Source organism: Pinus tabuliformis, chromosome 6 (assembly GCF_031772625.1).
Source record: "Pinus tabuliformis cultivar Carrire ecotype Pingquan chromosome 6, CPIR1, whole genome shotgun sequence".
Lineage (NCBI taxonomy): Eukaryota > Viridiplantae > Streptophyta > Pinopsida > Pinales > Pinaceae > Pinus > Pinus tabuliformis.
Genome location: NC_142292.1, coordinates 1,062,292,170 through 1,062,311,149, shown reverse-complemented (window position 1 = coordinate 1,062,311,149; position 18,980 = coordinate 1,062,292,170).

The window sequence follows — 18,980 nt, the reverse complement described above, 5'->3', positions numbered from 1 at the left end:
TCTTGGAGTATATTGCAGATATTTGCAGGGGATCTAGATTGGTGAGGCCAAAAAATTGTAAAAATCTAATCATGGTCGACGAATCTGTGAATAACCCTTGTGATCCTGTAGAGGAGAGGTTGTTGCGGATGGAACAAAAATTCACAAATATAAATTGTAGTGTAAGTATCCTTACGACAGCCCTAAGCAATAAGCTTGGGATATTCAGATAAGTTGGGGGTTCTAGTGCAGAGGACAAATCAGAAGGGGGATTAAGGGATCGAGAGGAAATATAAAACCAACTGAAGAAAAAACCCAAAAGAGATCAACCCAGTTCAAGTGTTGTGAGTCAGTCATAGATCCTATTCAAAATGGAAGCAAAGGTCGATATCAAGCCATACCACGATGAGATTGACACTATGAAGCTAAATCACTAGTTGTAGCAATTGGAAGTGTATTTCAATGTACATCACATTGATGAAGAATAAAGGATTTCATTTGTGAGGCTAAAATTAATGGGCCATGCCCTAACTTGGTGCAAAAGTCACACGGAGACCATGCAGTTGGAGGGAAAGCCTCTAGTGACTAAGTGGGAGGATTTCAAAACCCTCATTAAGTCACAATTTTACCCTTTTGAGTATGTAGATGATCGGTGGATCTTGTGGCACTACTTCAAGCAAAATTCAGGGCAAAGTGTGCAGTAGTACACCATAGAGTTCATAAAGATGACAATAATGTTGGGTATCTTGCTAAAGAACCCATATGTACTCCTAAGGTATTTGAACGGTCTACATTGCAATATGTAGGAGAAAGTGATGTTGTTCAAGCCCAAATTGGTGGACGATGGTTGTGTACAGGCACAATACCTAAAGAACATAGGATTGAAGAAAGTGCAATCAAGTGGATCAAAATAGAAGGAGAAACAACACACTTCTAATGAGGGGAAGAAGACGAAGAAAGAAGGAAACGATAAAAATACGAAAACCACAACACATCAGTGCAAAGATCTTAGCAACCACTATAATCACTACAACATTGAGGACTAAATAGAGGAGAAGAGTTGGAATTTGCATCCGGAGCTTAACATGAATAACAAAAAGAAAGAAAATAAGAAGAAGAATCTCATGGTCACTGATTCAAGCAACTAAGTTGAAAGAAACTCAAACGTGGATGAGAAGATCATCTGTATGTCAGTGTGAAAGGAGGTAAATCCGAGTAGCCTTCAACAACAGGAAGAGAAAGAAATGACCAAACTCTTCCATACAAAGATACAAGTCAAGAAGACTAAATTGATGCTCTGTTTGAATCAATATCGTAGGTGAATCTCATTGCAACAAAGTTGGTCAAGAATTTGGGGTTGGAAGTTCGTGATCATCCAAGCCCATATCCATTGGGATGGGTAAACAAGGATGCAAAGCCAAAGGTAACAAAATAAGGTAAAATTATATTTTCCATCAATGGTGATTTTATTGATGAAGTAGAACTAGGTTTGGTTCCCCTTGATGTAAGTGGAGTTGTGTTTGGGAGTCCCTACATGTAAATGTGAGATGCAATATTCATGCGCACAACCAACCAGTATTGACTCGTCAAGGATGGAAAATCATTCACCATCAATGCGCACAAAGGCAAGTCAAAAATTTCACTCATAAGTGCCAACCAAGCCAAGAAACTGATTAGTTCCAACAAGAAGTATGTTTTATTGTTTTTAAGAAATAATCAATTTCTAGAAGAGTCAGTAAGAGGCAAGGCATTCCTAGAGGGGTGTAATAAGAAATATAAACAACAACTAGAAGAGTTTCCACAAGCATACATGGATATGTTCCAAGTGCCTAAAGGGTTACCACCTGTTAGCACTCCATAGTTTTTGTAGGCCGAAAAGGAAACTGCAGAGGTAATCACAAACCACTTTTAAAGTTGGATCTAGCCCTTCCAGCTTCACAGAGGGCTCTCTGTGTATCATTTTAATTTTATTTTTTAGATCTTAGGCTAGATACCAAAGGCCAAAATATGTTTTTTCAAAGTTCTGGTTGTAGAATGAAAGAAAAGTCCATTGGGCATGGAGTCATACAAATCTTCAGTAATCAATCACAAATAAACAAAGTAGATGAAAAGGGAAAGGTAGGAAACTTCCTGGATTTCATGAATTATGTGTGGTATGGATAATATGAATATAAGGTGAGAATCAATCAAATATAAAGCACACTTAAATGAATTTTATATTTAATCTCATAATGAAAACATTAATATTTTCTAAACAAGCCAGAGCAGAGTACTACAAGTAATTTCAACTCGTAGTCTTCTTGTAACAATAAGGAAAGAACATCCATGTGAAAACTTAGAAAAAAACACATTAACAAAGAGGAAAACATCACCATTTATTTGACACAAGAATCCTCAAACAATATTGCCTTTATATTTCTGAATTGATTACTTCAAAATAAAGTTCACAACTTACAATCAAAGAAATATCTTCTCTTTTACATAATCTAACCCTTTCTAATTCTTTTTACAAAATACTTATAGAGTTTCTCTTGCACTAATTCAGACTTCAAATAAAATTATTTACAAAATAATATCTACCAGAAAATGTAGATATTTCAAAAATAGAACTAAATGATAACAATCTTGGACTAATTCAGATGTTCTGTTTCACATTTTGAGGAGTGTTATTGTTGATTATAGCTACATTTCTGCTCCTTCTGTTTTGCTAATCCTAATCTGTATGATTTCAATTTGATTTTACTCAACGAGCTCCAATAATTTATCCCATCTTTCTTTACTTGGAATAGAGAAAGTTACCATATTTCGAAATCTTTCATCCACTTCTGTGTACGTTTGAAAAGTTAGTTTATTTAGAAACAAATGATGGATTTTATGTTGAATGAAGAGGTCATATTGTAGGCCTTCCATGAAATCTTCTCCACTTATTATTCCTGTCACTTTGGAAAATTTGGATGTATCTGGAACTATATTGCACAACTAGTCCTAGTAGTTCTCTAATGTAATCAATTTTCCATTAAAAGTTATCGAAGATGGAAGCCCTTTATCATGCAACAAATTATTTTTTTTGTTAAATATTTTTACTAGTTCTAACTCTTTGCACTTGTTTTAAAGCTGTATCATTAGATTCTTATTTGTTAGAACTCTTTTCACTTCCATGACTGTGCTTGTTCTATCTTGAATTTGAAGTTCTTCGAGCTCATCCCTAGTCTTGGAGTTCAACATCTTGATAATTTTGTGTGCTTCTACAGGCCTGTGTTCAATTTCAACCTTTGTTCTTTCAATTGTTGCTTTGACATTCTATACTAGTTCCTCCTACTCAAATATAATCTGGAATGATGACCACAACTCTGTGATATTTGCATTAATGTTATGCCATATGCTTTGCTTGGCCTCTGCCAACATTTGTGTTGTTAATGACTAATTTTCATACTTTCTAATATGTTGAGTAAGCTTGAAATTTTTCTACACTTCTGCTAAATAAGCATTGTCAGCTTTGATCTTATTTTCCTCCATTCTTTTCAATGATGCTAACAATCTTTCATTTTCTTGGTTGGTTAATGATAAATCTCCCAGAGATTTTACTAAATTTTTAGAAGAATCTACAGTGGATGTTTCTTCCCTTTCTATTGAGGTCGTTGCTACTATTTGTTGTACTGTGTGTTATGCTGATGTACAAATAGCTGCCAACATTTCTTTTTCTTTCAAAAGTGCCTTCATGTCTATCTCCATTTTATGAATTTGAACGTTTTGTTCAACTATCAAATTGAACAAATTTTCTTTCTCTACCTCCAACTGAGTGATTTCTTTGCTCTGTGGGTTCTCTGTGGTTGGAAGCTTGAGTTTCTTTATTAGAGCATGAATATCAACGTTCTTTTTTTAATAATTTTCTCAGCTGCTTTGATGTCACTAGGGTCATATCCCAGTTTAATTACCAAATCTTCAAGAGCTTTGGTTCTGGTGTCTTTGGCCAAGGATGCCATTCACTCTATCTTTAGCTGTGAATTCATGTTGTTCAAAGAGGCCTGCAGCTTGGATGATGCCATGGATGAACTTGTTAATGTTGAGTATATCATTTCACCAGTTTGTTTATGCAAATCAATCTGGTCGATTGCATGAATCTTCTTGGTATCAAAAGAAAAGATATAGGCTTTGTAGTCTTCTGTACCTTTAGGGACTAGAACTGTAGGTTCCAAGAAGTCTAATTGGAACTGTCCCTTCTCCGTGTCAAGTGCAGACAACAATATGTGCTGAGTAGTAGAGGTCTGCTTTCAAAATTCTGAGGATGTTGTAGCCTTCAATGCTTCATTTTTCTTCTTATGTCTCTATATCTAGAAAAATGATATGTTGTGTTGCAATTTGGGATGTAGAAGATACAGGTGACTCTGTTATCTCTTCAATGTTTGATAAGGAATTGGTGGGAAGACTTGATAAAAAAACTGTAGCTTGTTCCTCTGAGCCCTTTTATTTTGATGATTCTTCTTGAGTATTTGTTTGAGTATCATTCTTAGTGTCAGTCTTAGTATTTGCCTTAGGATCTGTCTTGTTTCCTCTTGAAAACTCAAAAATCTGCAGCTTGAGACCCCAAATCTATAGGAGACATACTTTCCTTTGATCTCTTAGTTTCTTTGTCCTTTGAAATAGGAGTCTGTAGAGATATCTGACTGAAAATTTTCACTTCAACCTCTTGTAGTGTATTCTCTGTGCACTCCTCTTGATTGACATAATTCTCTTTTTCTAGTCTATGTGTATGTGAATATGGTGTGGCCTTCTCCTCAAATCTCAATTTTGAAATTATCCCTAATGGGTCATAAGACCATGTGAAAATCAACTTGAAATTCATCTTCTTTAGTAACTCATCTGCTTCCTTTGCTTCTTCTCTGGTGTTGACGATGTAAGGACCAATATGTGCTTTCAATTTAAACTATGCCTTATCTTTTCTTAACACAAAATGTAGGTCATCCATATTTAAAATTTTCCTTATATACTCCAAGGCAAAGATTCTAACTGGTACAAAAATTGACAACATGTAGGGATGGAGTTCACATCCATAGATTCAAGTTTTATGTATAATTCTAGTAAAGATGCTAGTCTCCAACCTTGGCTTGTTCTGTAAAATGTAAAACTGTTTTGATATCTGGTGAAATCCTTGGTATAACATTGCTGCTAAGAAGACACAAGGATACATGTAAAAATTGATCTGCAAAATTACTAAATGAATATTCATTCCTCTGTATTCTTTATGACCAAGGAAGTCTAGTGAATAACTGATAGTGGTCTTCCCTATACATCCACTTTCTGCAACTAAAATTTGAACCTATCTTCTTGATAGAACAACACCAAATGCACAAGGATCGACTGGTGTTCGAATGCACCTTCAACAGTAACTTCAAAAATTGACCATGAATGACATTTGATAGATATTGACTGTCTTTAAAAATCACTGATGGCTTCTAACCAATTGAAAATACTGACAAACATCCTAACACTAATTTATCTACCCATTGATATGTGGGATAACCTAATAGGCAAGTAACCATAGAAATATCTTTCCTTGACATTTCAAGGAAAATAGAAGTAGAATATGGGGGATTATGTTTGGGTAATTCAGAATTTTCAGGCATAAAAGACTAAAAAATATGGGCTCATTGAGAGAAAGTAAGCTTCTGGTATATTTCCATGAGTGAATAAGTGGAAAATGGATGTAAGGGAGCTTGAGGATTAATCTGAAGAGCTCAGTAGATAGCTTCTGGTGTAATTGAGAATAAGATTTCATTATTTTGGGTAATTACAACTTGCTAGCTAGGGAGATACCTAAGATGACACCATGTAACAAATTCCTGGAAAAAATGAGTCTGGGGAAAAATAAATTGAGGTAAGAATGACTCCCAGATACTCAATTCATCATTATTATCTAAACATTTTTGATTTTCCCAGTTATGAAGCTCATACAAGTCAAACTCATATTAGGTTTCTGCGATTTTATACTGTGTGTCGACCAAAGGAAATTCATCTAGGTTATGAACATGAGGTAATACCGTACTTTCAACTACCATTTTCGCCTTTCCTTTATGAGATGACATCTTTGACTATAATGGAGGCCAAGGAAATAAAGTTACTAGACTGCATTTGCTCAATGACAGACGAGAATGATGCTGCAGAGGGTGTTGGTGCACTTGAAAATCTTTGGGTCAACCTACACAGATCAAACGAATGGAAAAGGGGACTAATGTAGGGTGATGTGGGGTTTTTAAAACAAGAGGGGGGTGATTAACAAACATATTACCGTTTTTGGAGCATCGCATTAAAAGAAATAATCATTCGCAGGAGTCATTAATGGCCAACATCCATATGACTATTGGTGGGAAGATTTAATGATTAATCGTAATATGATGTGGATGGATAATGTGACGTGGATAGATGAATGAATGATGAGTGGCGTGCTATGAATGTAGCGGGAACAAGTGGGAGCGGGCGATGGTTTTCCCGGGGGGGGAGGTGTTAGCCTCACTCTCACATTAAAAACAATTCTAAGTCCAAATAATTAAATTAATTAAAATCATGAAATTTAGGATATAATCCTACCTTTCTAGATTGAGTTTGTTCCTCATGGTTAGGAGTCAGTTTAGGCTTAGTTGGTTGAGAGATTCTCTCCAACTAGTTAGGCTCCTAGATTAGTGTGTTGTTGAGATATTTTCTCAACCAAGTTTGTTCAAGATAGATGCTCTATCTTGAGACAAATTCCTTATGTATTTATTTGTACTATTATCATTCTTTGTACATTGGATTGAATGAGAATGAGAATGTGTAAGGCTGAGGCCTTTTCCGCCATATTTGGTTTTTCTATATGTCTAATATTTATTTTATGAGTGTTTTATTATTAATTTCTTAAATATCTTCAATTGGTATCAAAGCTGCGGTGAGATTAGTTAGAGCTCAGCATGAGCTTAAGGGTTTGATAGTCGAACTGGAGTGAGCCAGATCACTAGTTAAAGGCGAAACCTGCAAATATGGAGCAGCGTGAAAAGTGCGAGAGTAGAAAGCACAAGGTTTTCATGTCGAAGCCCGAATGGTTTCGATCTGCATGTAAGAGCTGAGAGCTGAGTGTGTCATTAATTTTGAGAAGTGATCTGCTCTGACCTGCTTATGGTATTGACAAGCATTGACCATGCTGAGTGTGGATCTGTTTGACCAAGAGTATGAATTTGTTTGATGTGAGTGATGTGAGAAGAGTTGACTGATTAGTGGAGAGTCACGTGTGAAAATAATGAGCTCATTTGAATGGTTGTGTGAAGGAATTAATTGAGTGGTGCAATTCCAACATAGAACCCATGATTTTGGATGCTACTGCCCATCACATTCATCACCACGATAGCTACGACAGAGCCAAAGAGTTATGTCGAGCATCGAGGATTTGAGCATTATTCAGGAGCATTCATTCTGCGCTTTGCATGTTAATTTATTCCTTCTGCAACATTGGAGCTCTGCGTGTTAAATTTAATGTAAAGGTGATCGTCAGACTGTAGTGTAACATTGAAGAAGCTTAATAAAAACCATATTCAAAAATTGTTTTGGCAAGTCGACTGTTCACTGGCAGATGGAACGTTGGTCACACGGGTGCTTGTCTTGAAGTTCTGCATATGATTGCGCGTCTTCATAAGCTGGATGCTGAGTTGCTGCTAGTTCACAAGCAATGCCGCTATTGAGAAATAGAACAACTCCAGCCTTCAGGAATTTTTCCTTTCAGATATTCCAGATTCTGACCTTTCCTCTGCTTCAAAACAGTCTGGAAATGCATAAGTAGATTGAATGGATGGATCAAAGGAATTCAGTATACCCTTTGCCTGAGGATAAAGGGATGGCTTTTCTCTTGGTGATCTACATTCACAGTAGAAAGGCCAAAGAGTGTAGTCGAGATCGAAGACAATCAAACTAGGGAGGATTTGGCATACGTTGAGCATCTGCAGAGACTCAACCGAGAGAACAAGGGATGGTGCAATGCATGCTACTTCAGTAATTGCAAGCAATCTGTCTACATCTAATGTGTTCCCAGACTCGACCTCACGACCACCATCAAACCCTTTGTTTGCAGACATCTGACGCCATTTGTGGCATCGACTTCCTGCAGAGTGGAACGAATGTGTTAATTTAGCAAAACCCACCAATTTCGGATTGGTATTTGGTCTCCAGGTCTTTGATTGCAGAAGAGAATTAATGCAAAAACCCTGCGTGAGCTGAGATGCTAATATCACAAATGAAAAATCTATGGACAATCCAATTTCTCTTATGTGCTGAAATCTTCCCACTGCCGCAACGTGCAACATTGCAACATCGTAGAATCTGCGAGTATATCTATCAGTAAAGTTTCCTTTTTCAACTCAAATGCATCTAACACTTCATAACCCTACTTCCAATCATGCTGGAGGTAAGGCGTAGCCCATTTCATAATTGGAGAGGTGACATGCACTGTGGAGATTGGTCGAAAACACACTGTGGAGTCGTGGATATCTACTGAGTGCATCTGCCGAATAACTGTGGTAGCTTAGATGAAGATTATGGAAAATTTCATAGCAATGGAGCCTGGTATTTGTAGCTTCTACACCTTCTGAAACCTGCATGGAGGAGGATTGGATTAAAGGCGTGCGTTATTTTTTTTTAAAAGGGGACGAGCTCAAAATTTTAATTTTTGAAATCATAAGCGACTTCATACACTTTGTTTCATTTTTTAAAGTTACATCATAAAGTGATTTTTTTTTAATATAAAGTGATAAGTTTTGGAGAGATAAGGAGTATTTGTAATTTTTTTGTGTAATTGAGTCCTAAGTGATTTTGTGAAGTCATAAGATGCATATTCAATATTTGGAGCGATAAGTGAATTTTTTTGAGTGAAAGTCATTATTGTAATCCAAAGTAATATTTTACTTTGAGCGAGATTGAGTCAGTGCAGGCAGTTTTTGAAGACAATTTGCTTCCAAATCTTGCAAGTGTGACATTCTCATTGAGAAGTTTCCATGACAAAGTTGTGATATTGAAGATTGATGTACTCCCATAATTAATTAAATCATAATTTTTGTGGTGTTTGTGTCCTAGATCCGCCCAAAATTGAATAAGGGGATCTTAGCTACACTATGTGTAATGAATGCGTGTGCATGACTTGTGTTCAGATTATCAAAACGCTTTCTTTGTATTATCCTTAAACAAATACATGCACATAAGCAAGCTTAAGTATAAGAACACTTAATCAAGCTTAAATACACAAGCACAAAGCGTCACATCATCAACTTGATAAGATGATCTTCCAAGCAAGCACATTTCACATCATGTAATCAAAGCAATCAAGTTAAGGACACTACAAAATCAAGCATTTCAAGCCAAGATGACATCAACATCATCAACACTTTTTGTATCAATTGCAGATAAACATTTTTTAATTGAATTGTACGGGTGCATTCTCGATTGTAACCGACACCCTAATTTGAATTGTTAAGGTGAATACATTATGTCAAGTAAGTCTTCAACTAAGTCATCAAATGAGTGTGAATTCTAGTATTCTAATCTTCAAGTGAACATCAAATCAAGCCAATGTTTAACGCAAGTGAAATAAGCAATAAATCAAGGCAGTGTGTCATTCAAACAAAAAAGCAAGCGAGCATGTCATTCAAACAATCAGGCAAGCGAGCGTGTCAAAATCAAGTTCAAAGCATGACATCTACAACAAACGAGCCAGGGTGAAGTTGATTGAAGCATTCACAAAGTGTCAGTGAAGCATTCAAGCAAAGCAATCATCATCAAGCGAGCGTGAAATCAAGAGTTCAAGAAACCAAGTTATAGAACTATAGCAAGTGTTTAAAGCATAAACAATAAGCAATAGTAAAAGCAAGCCTGAATTCAAAGTGACCAAGCTAACATGGTGACACACATTCAACTGTCCCAAATTCTCAACAGTTTAATTTTGTCATCAGCTGGCGACATGGTGAACATCAGCAAAACAACTCTTGTTGATATTCAATTGCATCTTCAACATGCACATGAAATGATTGAGTTCTGTCAACTGGAGTCACAACTACAAAGAACTGAGTTGCTAGAGAAGAGTGATGCTTCCAAGTCTTTGAACAATACAAATATAGTTGATGATTCCAAGTCACTGATCCAACCAACTTCAAGTGTCGAAATGGTCCCTGATCCAGTTCAACTTTCTTCCAAACCAATCATAAAGCTATGGGAAGAAATCCAAAGTAACAGAAATCAATGAGGCTTAGGATATGTCAAAGATGACGCCAACTTGCATATCCTAGATTATTCAAGGCCCATTAAGTTTGTCATTGCAGGTTTTCTTGGACAAATCACATCGGCTAGTTCTGAGAAAGTTGAAGACAAACATAAATACACACAAATTGAAGTTGCAGACAAACAAACATGCGCGCAAACTGAAGTTTCAGTCAAACCAAAATGCCTTCATTGTAAAAGAACCAGTCATCTGGAAGATCAATGTTTTGATCTCCATCCTTGTCACCATTGTGGCAAGTCAAATCATTCATCATCACAATGCAGCAAACAACAACAATCAAGCAGATTGAAGATTGATTATTCATGGATTGATCCCTGGGAATGGTCATCCACGGTCAGAAGATTGTATAAGTTTTACAATCGAATTCACTTACACATATTGAAGCCAACAGTAAAAATGAAAATGGTACTCTCATGCAGTTGAATAGGGGAGTACATTAGTGAACCACTCCTACACCTGAAGGGGAGAGTTCAGAAATAATTTGAAGAAGATTGTCTCTCCTTTCAGTTGACAAAGGGCGGAAAATGTCAATGAAATTGACAGTGGTTGTCAGACTGAAAGTCTCGAAAACATCAACAAAGTAGCCAGTCGGCATTTTCATCAGCGAGTGAGCATCAACAAATTCACCAGTGGGCGATCAACAAGAAAATTCGCCAGTGGGCATTCATCACATTTTGTTAGTGGACACAAGATGCTGATTTCTAGCAAAGGACAGTTGGATTCTTTTGTAGCTTGGCACGTGAAGGAGTTGTCAAGTGACATTCAGAGATGAATCAGACATGCAACTGACTCATGGTCTCTTCATATTGTAGTTTCTTTAGCATCCAACTTTGGCGGTTTTTGAAGCAAATGTTTTTTGAGGATCAATAGTTTTAGCATGAGAACTTGGAAGATGGTTCCTGGTTCTTAATTTGGACTTATCATTGGTTGGGGGGGGGGGGGGAATTTAGCCTCACTCTCACATTAAAAACAATTCTAAGTCCAAATAATTAAATTAATTAAAATCATGAAAGTTAGGATTTAATCCTACCTTTCTAGATTGAGTCTGTTCCTCATGGTTAGGAGTCAGTTTAGGCTTAGTTGGTTGAGATATTCTCTCCAACTAGTTAGGCTCCTAGACTAGTGTGTTGTTGAGATATTTTCTCAACCAAGTTTGTTCAAGATAGATGCACTACCTTGAGACAACTTCCTCATGTATTTATTTGTACTATTATCATTCTTTGTACATTGGATTGAATGAGAATGAGAATGTGAGGAATGTTGTAAGGCTGAGGCCTTTTTCGCCATGTCTGGTTTTTCGATATTTCTGCTATTTATTTTATGAGTGTTTTATTATTAGTTTCTTAAATCTCTTCAGGAGTGGGGGTGGGTGCATGCGGTTAGTGGTAAAGGAGGGGAGCCCCTTGAAGTCATCGTGGAGCCACCATGTAGCTTTCAGCAGTTTACAAAAAATCGTATTTTGGATCCCCCCACCCCCCCTCGTTAAGTCTCGAAAGCTCGAGGCGGCGGGGGGGGGTGCGGGTGGTGCGGTCCGAACATTGTCTCTCATCGTTGATTCGAGCAGGGTTGATCTCGTCCATTCATTCTTACAAGTACTTTATCAAAAGCAACAAAACATCACATCCACTTTTTATTTACAACTTAAATGAAATTTTTCGCTCATTAAGCAAGATTAACTATAATAAAAACTTAAGGCAACATTTTAACTAGCGCACCCCTTTGGAGATTTTTATTTGTATTTACTTTTCACATATTTTCTTTTATTCCCTGTTTATTTTTCCTCTATTTTTTTCATAATTTTTCTATTTTTCTTTTTGCATTTTTTTTCTTTTCTTTTTCTATTTTTTCTTTTCAAAAGCTAAAAACAACTTAAGTAAAAAATAAGTTTACAACATCCCATTGGGATAAATAGCTAGACTAACATACCTTGATCACTATATTTATAGGGCCCTAACACCACCTAAAACGAAAGTGGAGCACGAGATCCAGCTATTGCTGAACTCCCTATTACTAAACATTGGGATGTACATGCAGTATGCTATAGAAGCAAGTGAGGTGAAGAAACAATTACAACAACCACTGGAACATGGTGTCATTCGACCAAATACATCACCATGTGGGTCACCCATCATCATTGTGCGAAAGAAGGACACGACTTGGTGGATGTGTATAGATTACAGGGCATTGAACAAAATCAAACTCAAAAATAGGTACCCCTTGTTGAGAAATCTAGGGGCAACCAGATTAGGGATTTCTCTCTCTTTGATAACTGCTTGTGATGTATTTTTACTTAACTTGATTATATTCTTCTTTCACTTGATTATTATTAGTATTCTCTTCATCAAACAACTACCAAACCATAAAGAACAATAAGACAAAGGACACAAGATATAGGTGATCAATCAGGGCCAAAACCTCTCTAGTTGAGAGGAAAACCACAAGAATTCTTCTGTTCTTATAGAATCTTCAATTGACGAATTCTAAGACCTATGACCCTTGACCAAGACCCGTCAATAGAAAGTCAACCTTTCTTCTTAATTTGCACAGCTTTCAGTAACAAATTTTGACCTTCCAACGACTTCTTCAGCTACTTAGACACCCATTTTTTTTTATAGCTTCAAGCTAGTATATTCACAGATTCGACCTTAATGCAACTTCACAACTTTGACCTTGCAGCTTCATAGATTCGACCTTGTAGCTTCACAACTTCGACCTAGAAGTAGCTTCACAACTTGAACCTTGAAGCTTCATAGTTTTGACCTAGAAGCAACTTCACAGCTTTGACCTTATAGCTTCAAAATTTCAACCTGGCAGCTTCAGAATTTTGTCTTGTCCAGAAACTATAGAAACCCTAACATAAGATAGATAGTGAGAGAGGCCTAAAACTTCGATCTTGCTCTTATTCTTCTTTTTCATCCCTTTTCCAGCTTTTATGTTAGGAGATCGAACTTTCTTGAGTGTTTCTCCAAATGAGGTTGAGTTACTTCTTATATACACCTTATATATAGGCTTTTGAGGGCTACAAATTGCTATATTTAGGCCGAATTGCCCCTTAATGTAGGCCAACTTGATATTTGTGCCATGATGAGGCCTTTGAGGGTCTTTTGACTCAAATAAATTTTCTTTACAATATGTAACATGCCCAAAAGGGACTTTCATACATGACAATGACTCAATTGACTTGTAGACTCAATGACAAGCCCTAAAAGGACTCAATGGGTGCTTAACCTAAAATTAAATCTTCCTTGAGCATGAAACCCATACCTTAAGAATAATAATAATAAATTTATTTTTATCTTTTCATTAAATACATAAAATCATGATTACATATGTCATTATGAAGGTCGAACCTAGTTACATATTTCAACACCCCCTACCTACGACAAATGATTTGTTCGATCAGTTGCAGCAAGAAAAATACTTCACCAAGTTTGAGTTAAAGAATAATAAACCTGGAATACCGCCTTTAAAAACCTACAAGATTTTTATGAGTAGTTAGTCATTCCATTTAGCCTATCTAATGCACCAACTACATTTATGAGATTAATGAATGATGTGTTGTGCCCTTTTATAGATTCATTTGTTATTGTCTATTTGGATGATATACTGGTATACAATGCTAGCTAGGAGGAGCACATCTCACATTTGATGCAAGTGTTGGAGCACCAACTTCTATAAAATCTCAAGGAGTGTGAATTTACACAACAATCTCTAGTGTATATGGGGTATGTGATAGGTGGAGGAGAGCTGAAGAAATATCTTGCCAAGATGGAGGCCATCATGAAATTGATAGTGCCTACTAATTTTTCTAATGTTAGGAGTTTCATTGGGGTAACACAATATTGTGGAAATTCATAACCTCATTTTCAGCAGTAGCAACATTGCTCCATGCCATAACAATAAGCGACAAGAGTTTCCAGTGGGGAAGATGTTAGCATAGGGCTTTCGAGGAGCTAAAGAAAAAGACCAGTCAAGCACTAGTTCTGGAATTACCAAACTTACAACAACCATTCGAAGTGGAGACAGATACAAGTGGGTATGCTATGGGAGCATCTTCAGGTAGGGAGGAACGCCTGTGTGCTATTATTATTAAGTATTTCGTGCGGCAGTTCTTAAACCCTACTTATGACAAGGAGTTCTATGCCCTGATGCAAGTTGTGAAGAAGTGGAAGCACTATCTGATGGGAAAGGAGATAATAATCACACAAATAACTAGCCACTACAATACTTGTAGGTGCCAAATAATCTACAACAAACCAAGCGTTACAAGTGGATGGGGTTTCTACAACAATTTCATTTAGTGATTAACTACAAGAAGGGAAGCACAAACAAGTTGGACGACATGCTCTCACGGCCACCCACATCAAAGATCACAACTTTGGGGAATCTTATGCACATGTATCCATTCACCCATGATGCATACAAAGAGGCATATTTAGAGGATGAGGACATCACGTAGGTGTTTCAACAGTTGGAGAGTTAGATTCAAGTGCATGATGGCGATAACTTCATTAATTACCAACTCTAGGATGGGTTACTCTATAAGCTAGATAAGCTATGTGTTCCTAAAAGTGCGTGATTGTAGCCGATTAGATAGGCTCATACCTTTAAGGTTACAGGGCACCTTGGTGTAGGGAAAACCGTGGCCAACTTGCAGAGGTATGTGTTGATCAGGTGCTCAATATTTAGCTCAAAATTCAAAGTTCTCAAATTGGCTTGATAACTGTATGGATGCATCCGTCTCATCAAGATGATCACAACACAATTCGTTTCGTCGAAAATGAAGTCCGGATGAAGGAGAAAAGGCATGTTGTTCGTTTTCCTAAACAACTAAAAAAATTGCAGAATGGGACAGAATGATGACATGGCAGTCCACTTAGCAAGGGGAATCTTCTTTATTTTTAACCCAATGGGGGCTATGACAAGTGTCACCTCTAGATTCGCTAGTGTGGTTGTGTGAAAGGGAAATTGCCTAGTTGGCTCCAAGTGGAATTCAAATTTATTTTTATTTAAATATTATTATATGTTATATAAATAGTTATTATTTATATTATATAGTTTTTTTTAACTATATATATATATATATATATATTTAAATATTAATTATCAATTATTAAATCCACATTTCAATTAAACCAAAGTCTGAAGGCACATGTTATATTTTAAACCAAATCCCGAAGCCACATGTTATATTTCAAATGGCGCGTTAAACGTAAATCTTAAAGTTCCAAAGTCAACTAACGGTGGCGTATATTATGGTAAAAGTACATGTGATGGGCGAGGGCGGGTTTGAACTCGTGACCTCCCCCTCCTAAGTCCTGTTCACTACCCTTCAACCATTGAGAGCACGCTTGAAAGAAGGCCGCTGCACCATATTTTATACTGTAGCTTGATGTCGACGGCGGGGTGGTGGGAGCCAGCCCTGCGGGCCAGTCCCCACCCCATATAACCTCAACCACACGTCCAAGGGCCAGCAAACCGAGCGCTTAGCGTTAATCCCGCCTTAATTAACTTAATCCCATTTAAAAATTAATTAATCATGCTTAGAATTCGGATTAAGTTGGCGATGGATTTGGCGATGCACCAAATTAGGTGGGAACTGCCAGTTTTGGTGGAGTTAACTGGAGTCTCTCTAGATTTAGCAAAGGTTTTCTAGGAAAAACTGTTTGAGCCATAACTTACTCAATTTTCGACCAAATTGAGATCATAAAGAGGTGTTCTTAGCTAATTTGGACCTTTTGAACACATTGGTGTAGGTATCAAGAGTCATAGAGCTTTGTAAATAACATTTTTTCCACATGGAGATAATACAGAGGCGTAAGCCATGGGAGATGGACCAAGGAGATGTAGCCTAGGAGGGGTGAACTCCTTCATCAAAACACTGTTAATGTGTCTCTTTGATGGTTTGCTGTACTCTACATGTTTTCTGTTCATTATGCATTTTTTAAGCTATTTTTCTCATGAATGACTTGTTTAACTTAACGAAATTTACCTGTTTGTAAGCACCAACAACTAAGGAAACCTAAATTCAAAAAGCAAGAAGCAAGAACATGTTTATAAATCTATAATTGTTATTATCACAACAAAACTAATCATACAAAAACAGATCAAGTTGGTATCAGAGCTTAACGTTGAATTGCTTGATTGCTTGAGTTTGTGCAATTAGGGTTTTAATGGTTGCATACTTGTGATGCTTACAAGGTTAAAGTTGCAGAGAGGAGAAGGGAAGTTATTGGTTGAAACTCTTGAGGTAATTCCTAGAAGAAGGAGAGCCACAAGGCCACAATATCCACCACCAAAAGTTCCAATTCCAGGTGCACTTGAAGCTCCTCAAGTTTTTCCTTCAATTGAGATTGAAGAGGTACAATCAGTACAAATTTTTGAGCCTGAATCCATAGCCATTATGTCTGGAGAAAGAGAGCCTGGAGGTCCCTATTTAGAAGAGGAATAATTCAAGAAAGCTTTCTATACTTTGACTGAGATGGTTAAAGTCCTCTATGAAGAGAGGAACACCAGGATGGTTGGAGAGAGTTCTAAACCTCCACATGGAGAAGGAAGCTCAGAGGACAAAAAAGATGAGAAGAAGGATTCCAAAGGGAATGGTGGAAATCCATCTCCATCTCCACCATACTCATCATCTTCCTCATCATCTTCACCATCTCACACAACATCATCTTCCACTACCACCACTGTCCATACTCATTCCAAAACCCCAAAAGGAAAAACTCCATTACTGAAATTGGACATAAAATTAAAACTTCCCATGTACAATGGAGAGGTGAATGCAGAAAAGTTATACAAATGGATTTGACAGTTGGAGGTATACTGCAGAATTCAGAACCTTCAAGAAGACAACATAAAGATCCAGTTGGCTTCACTAAGGCTAGAAGGAGCTACACTAGTTTGGTGGGAAGTAAAGACTCAAGATGAAATGAGAATCCATGGTAAGATATCCATTACTTGGGTTGAATTTTTTTTTGCAATTAAAATACAATTTTATCCTTTAGCCTATATGCAAAAAGCCATTATGAGTTGGTAGAATTTTAGGAAGCTTAAAGGCCAAACAGTCCAAGATTATACACATGAGTTTAGGAAAAGGGCTTTTTTATTAAGTGTGAATTTGAATTCCCAAGATACGCTGCTAAAATATATTGGGGGTTTACTTTCCTATTTGAAACATACTATCCTTATGTTTAACCCAAACAAATTAGATGAGGTATGTGTGCAAGCCACACTCCTGAATCTAGAGTAAAGAACATTCAGGAAGAGGGTAGTAAGAGGAAGCCATTCAAGGGTAAGGATAAGGAAAAGGGTGGAAAATGGAAGGGCAAGAAGAATGCAAGTGTGAAGAAAGGAGGGTATAAAATCACATGCAAACATTGTTCCAAAGAGGGGCATGACGAAACTCACTGTTGGAAACTACATCCTGAATTAAGGCCTAAGAAACAAAACAATAAGGGAAAACAAAAGATGACAGCTACCACACAACATGACCTTGGTTCAGATTCTTGTAGAAATTCCCACTGTAGATCACCTGGTAATGCAATGTACTAAAGCAAAACACTTGATCTACTTTTACAAACAATTTAGCGGAAGCTTAATCGAACATGAGCAACATCAACCAAGAACAGATATAACTGAGAATGAGAAGTAATCAACCATAACACAAAAGACATAACACTGGGGAAAGCATCAGCCTAAAACCCCAACTTTGCATTATCATACAAGTGGAAATCTTGTTCAAGTTAGAAAAAGAATAAGCTCTCAAGCTATCCTGCTCTCTTTGCAATCAAACAATACAATTCACAGACTCAATAGACATAGAATATATCTTCCTCAAGCCCTCCAAGCCTCCTATTTCCTTGCACAGTTTTGATTGGGGTCCAATGATGTCACATGTGTGAATTGGCCTCATCACACTCACTGTAACCTCTGATCCAACTGTGCAATCCTTAAGGAATAATATTCCTTCTACATGCAAGGAATATTCACAATGGAATATTCTTGCTACTGATAGTGCACTGTCCCTCCATCTGATATCAACTGGGTCTCTGACCGAACTGACATGCATGAGTTATTCATGAGTGAATACTCAGTTATCTGAAATACAGTAGTTACATGCATGCAAGAATTAACTAATTGAACTCTCATTAATTGAACAAACTGTAAAATTAATCTAACTGGACTTGACTCAGTTAACTGAGCCAACTAATTACAACTCAATATTACAACTCATCCTTATCTCTTTAACTGATGGATAAATCCCTCAATCAAAGGAGAAACTGTTGCATGTCCTCACATAGACTTCATGTTCATAATTCCTTAACTAATTAACTCAAGATGAATTAATTAATCAATTTACAAACATCTGTTAACATCAAATTCAAATTTTACTTCCTATGTTTAGTCCAGGGACTGACTGAAATAAGAAGGGATCCTGAAATGCTATTTTTAGAAAAGCTATTTTTAGCACTTTCACTTTTCACCCATTGTTGCTAAGATCCACAATGGCTGAACTGCTATTTATAGCTAGGCTATTTATAATAGTGCTATTTTTAGCATTTTCTATTTTTAGCATTTCTTGTTGCATATTTCAACATTCCCTCTCAACAAGAAAGGGATTATCAGTAACCCCGATCATGTCTCTGTGGAACTCGAACTTGCATTTTGACAATGCCTTAGTCAAAATATCTGCATCCTGCTCCTCGGTTGA